At 49.2% G+C, this 4971-nt stretch overlaps 1 long non-coding RNA gene across 3 annotated transcripts; it reads right to left on the bottom strand.

Annotated features, from left to right (window-relative positions):
- Nucleotides 1–2925: 2925 nt before the first annotated feature.
- Nucleotides 2926–4511, bottom strand: LOC123585633. 3 transcript variants are annotated; one of them, XR_006706325.1, is made up of 4 exons: nt 4345–4511; nt 4011–4183; nt 3539–3663; nt 2926–3034 (listed from the first exon to the last, which is right to left on the bottom strand). It is a non-coding gene; the product is annotated as an uncharacterized LOC123585633 (long non-coding RNA). The 3 variants fall into 3 exon arrangements; XR_006706324.1 differs by having other exon boundaries at nt 4011–4150; nt 4228–4509; XR_006706323.1 differs by having other exon boundaries at nt 4011–4502.
- Between the last annotated feature and the right edge of the window lie 460 nt (nt 4512–4971).

The following is a 4971-nucleotide window of genomic DNA, read 5'->3' as shown; positions in this document are numbered from 1 at the left end:
AAATTACATGATAGGTGGTTTAACCCAAAAAGTTCTTAGGATATGGACACCTACTGTTGGAGAAGTAGAAGTAGGCATGGGAGGAAATTTGGGGGATGTTTGTTAGGGTTCAATACTTATAAAAGGGTTGGGGGAGGAGCAGGATTGGGCAGAGGTTGAACTGTGATATACCGCCCCAAGCTTTTAGCCTGGTGGGGAGCCCTGAAGCGCATATTCCCCATCGGTGTCCTGCCTCAGGTTGGAAGGGCTGGGTCTCTATACTCCTGCCTTACGAGGCACCAGAGAAAGGTGCAAGCTCAGGTGACATGGCTCTCTGTAGTTGTGACAGCTCTGAAGAAAAGGACAGCTACAGGCTATCCATGAACCCCTCTTCCTGCAGCTGGGCTGCACCTCAGGCCTTCTTTGAAGGGAGATCCTGGGCTGGTGTCTCCAATGTCCTTCGTCTCCTCATGCTGCTTGAACCCATTCTTTATGGGCATTGAAAAAGCAGCTTCCCTAGGATTCCAGCGGCCTCTCTGTTTGAGGTACACTTTTTGAGAAACAAATTCTGCCTCCATCTCTACAATTGGTCTGGGGCAACAATTGACCTACATCATTTTCCTCCTACACTGTCTGTTGTAGATCCCACTCACCCTCGGCTACCACCTCTTCTGGCCTTGGAGTCTTACCTGGGGGCTTGATCTGGACTGCCATCAATGAGGGGCCTGAGCCCTGGTCACCATTTCCTTCTCTGGCCAGGCTCCTGTACTTGTCGATTTACAGTCATGATCGGGCACGAATTTCTCCCTGCCCCGTTGCGTAATAATAGCCTTACCTGTTCCTGATGATCAGGGCCAATTACCCCTGCCACAATGGTGACTTCTCTTCTTGCCTGCTGGCCCCTGGACACAAGAAGCCCAAGGTGTTTGGGCAATAGCTGTAGCTTATGATTCAATGCGCTCTTGCTGGGTCCCCTGGAAAAAGTGAATCCTCTTTGGGGCTGAGGTCCTCTAAGCCTGCAAAGCCCAGCAATGTGGGGACAGGAAACACAAAGTCCCTCAGAAGTGGGTCATTGAGAATGATGGTAAGTGAGGCCATCTGGACTTATTTACACTTCCTATTGGGAATACAAAGCTACCTAAAGACTTTGGTTCAAGGCGCATGATATGCTCTGGAAGATGCATCCTCACAGAGTAATGTCTCTAGCTGGCACTTCAGCTCTGTCTTCAGCAGGCTGCTCCAGCCCCATCAGGCTGGCAGCGTCTGGGTGACATGGTCAGCGGATCCCACGGTCATGGCCCATTTCCGCACCTCCTTTCTGGTGAAGTTAGTTCCCCTGTCTGACACAACGTGGGATCTGGTAGTGGTGGGTCAAACACTCTGTAAGCCCTCAGATAGTGGTGCTGGATGAGGAAAGGAAAGCTCATACCGGAATATGTCCTGTGGGAACAAACTGTTGACCTTTCCAAAAATGGAAGGGGCCCAACGTGGCCAACTTGCCCCCACTTGGCCAGTTGGCCTCATTGAGGAGTAAGGGGCTCAATATTGGTCTCTGTTGCAGGCAAATTGGACGTCGGACAGTGGCAGTAGCTACATCAGTCTTGGAAGTACAGTTAGTCCTTGCTTTGCATGGTTCCAATACGCACAAAACTTCAGTTACCGTGATTAAGTTAAATAACACTGGTCCCCCAACAACACGGTTCAAATATCTGTTACAACACTGTATTAACTGTACAAACTGTGCAGAGCGCAAACCCCAATGTTAGCTCTGTAGGCCAACGATCACTATGTAAATAGAAGATGCATGTCGTGATCGGTGCTGATCACATCACTTCTTTCAAAGTCAGGTGGTGACCGGTCACTGCCCACCTTTGTTCAGTTCACACACAGGCGGGCAGCCAAGCATCTAGTTGTGTTACCTGGTTCCCAGCGAAGCCACCCATGTGACGGTCGACTACGATGGATACTCGAAAAAGGGAATTGGCCAAAGAGATGAAAGCATGGCAATGCATCCCCACAGTGATAAGGCTGGAAGTGAAATTCGAGTCAAACGAATTACAGAAGAAACAACTGACTCTGGGAACACGCCCCCAGCTGCCTTTTGGGAGCCTCTAGATGCACAGCAGAGGAACTTAGCGAAGGCCAAAGGTAGCGACGGAACTGAGAACGAGGTGGCAGCAAGAGAGTGGAGGTGTCCCAGAGGAAGCGGACCTGGCAGAAACTTCACGCGGAAGCGGCTCTTTGAAAATTCTCATGACATTCCCGTTCAATTTCGTGGAAAGCGCAAAGCATAAAATGTCGGAAACTGATCCAGACTTAGAAAGGAATACAACAGTTCTCCACAGAGGCATAAAAGAGATGCTCTCTCCATATAGAAAAGTATACGAGATGGTAAACATTGTCCAAACTCTTGTTGCTAAGTTTACTTATACAGGAATAAACCACTAATTTCCAGACTTTCTCATGTTTTCAGTCATAGTTGACTAACAAAATATTAGTCGTACTATTTTTTTTTGTTTCCCTATACATGTATAACCAACAGTAAAACGGTTTTTAATATTTTGACAAAACGTTTTTAAAGTCGCAGAATGATCATCATTTTCCCCCCACTGATTTTTTTAAAATGTTTATTTTTGACAGAAGAAAGAGAAAGCACATGTGCGCGTGTGTGCGCGTGTGCACAGGCACGCACCTGTGTGCACGTGCATGCACATGCACGGTTGGGGAGGGGCAGAGAGAGGGAGACACGGGATCCGAAGTGGGCTCTGTGCTGATAGCAGAGAGCCCCATGCAGGGCTCAAACTCACAAACCATGAGATCATGACCTGAGCTGAGGTCAGGGGCTTAACCGCCTGAGCCCCCCGGGGCGCCCCTTCCCCATTGATTATTAACACTGCACGGTTTCAGGGTGCATGGTCATTTTTACCATCCCGCACTACTGTGCAAGGCAAGAACTGCCTTTATGTGCCCTTGGAAATATTCTCAGCCTCCATCTCTGTCACGGTGGCCTCTCCATTCATGTGCCCATCATGCCAGTTCTCGGGTGGCCAACGGCCTAGGAAGTTCAGACAGTGAGATGTCAAAATCTTTGGGGACATCCACCAAGATGTCTCCATTCCGTCTGTTAGGACTAAAGGTTTTTCTGACCTAGTCCCCTCTCTTGACATGGGCCTGCTTTAATTTTTTATGAAGTCCAGTCTCTTAGCTGGAAGAGTCCAAAATTTTTTCTTCTCCCACCATTGCAGGTCTGAAGGCGCATCTGTGAATATCCAGTGAGCCTTCTGGCGTTCACGCCTGGATTTCATACATGGTTTTCACCCTCGGCTGTTCCTTAAGTTTCTGTAGCCATCCGTGGGACTTAGCCATAGCCACCCAATCCAATTATCCTTATATCTACCTTTTCCTTCCAAGTTTCAAATACCTGATACATCGCACCCACTAGTGCATTGGCTTCTCCTGGTACTCGTGCCCAAATCACCCCCCACCCCCCAGCCCCCCGCCCTGGGAGATGTAACAATTGAATGGCCGCCGGCGCTAGCAGCATCTGGACTCTACTTACCACCAGCGATGGGGGCCTCACGGCCAGCCTGGTGGTGTGTGATCCACTTTCAAACCCTCACTTTGTCCCCTGCTTTCTGGGACCACGCCCAGCACCGATGGCCGCAGGTTAGAGTCTCTGGAAGTCTGGGGTGCAAGATGGTTGTCAGAGATGAACACCCGTAAAAGGATGTGAGAGGAAGCAGGACTGCTTTGGGGAAGAAGTTAACTGTTACATCCACCCAACAAAGGCTTCAGCAACCCAACAGGACAATCTGGAGCAAGCATTTATTGTCATGCTTTCCCCAGTTAGGTCAAGACAGTTAGGCTTTAATACCCCCCCACTTTCCTCAGCCACTGGACTCGGGCTTTCCTGGGAAGGGCATGACCTTGCACGAAGCTGTTTAGGCAGCTGAGACCCACCAAGAAGGAGCTGAAGGCCGGGCTGTTTGCTGACTGCACTCCCCCCCCCCCCCCAGCCAGACAGCACATACCTCCTTGAAGGGGGATCTGGGCGGCACCCCTCTGTGTCTACCAGATCACGGGAGTTGCCTTCCTCACTCCGATTCTGCCTCATATAACGGCATTGACAACGTTCATTCTAGTTGTGACTTGATTGTAGAATACCACAAAACTGGAGTACAAGTCTGACAGTGTAAATCTCATCCTGAGAATGAAAGAAACAAACAAAAAAAAGAGTCATTTATTCACCTGTTTTGGACAAAAAGCCACTCTATGTGATTTCTCTATTCCGACATGGATATTTACAAAGGCAATAGTCACTGATGTTTCCCTCTTTTCGGTCTCCTAGAAAAAAAAAAAAAAAACCTTGAAAAAGTTTTCCTCGGAAAAGCAGAGTCATCTAGCAGACCCTGTGGCTAATGTACAATTAAACCGTACAAAATTAAACACATCTCACATGACTGTCACGGGTTCCCTCGGAAGAGCTGAATCACATATACGAAAGCAAACTCCCCCTAGAAGAATGACAGAAACATGGAAACCGGGAGGCGGCCTCGTGCTAAAGACCCAGCAGGGAGGGAGCTTGGAGGTTAGCCACGACCTAAATTCCTACGGTGCTGAAATACTACCATTTTAGTCGACCCACAAGTGTTTACTTGGCATCTCCATTGTTGCCTCTGACGTTGCACGGGGTCCGGAGGGGAAGCTGAGGGCCAGCGGGACTGACCGACTCCCCCAGGGTCACGCTGCGGCCCAAACCCTGACTGAAACCCAGGCCTCCTGACTCGAAGAACAGTGTTTGCTGCTCTCTTCCTGGTGCTTGTTCTCCAGCAGGGAATGTTATCTATACAGATAGAACACAACAAAGTCAGAGCTATATTGTTGTTGTTTCCCCCCCCCCCCTTTCTTTTTAAGTTTATTTATTTTGAGAGAGAGAGAGAGAGCAGGGGAAAGGCAAAGCAGGGGTGGGGTGGGTGGAGAGAATCCCAAGCA

Source organism: Leopardus geoffroyi, chromosome C3 (genome assembly GCF_018350155.1).
Source record: "Leopardus geoffroyi isolate Oge1 chromosome C3, O.geoffroyi_Oge1_pat1.0, whole genome shotgun sequence".
NCBI lineage: Eukaryota > Metazoa > Chordata > Mammalia > Carnivora > Felidae > Leopardus > Leopardus geoffroyi.
Note: the sequence above shows the minus strand (reverse complement) of the source record. Positions and strands in the feature narration are given on the sequence as shown.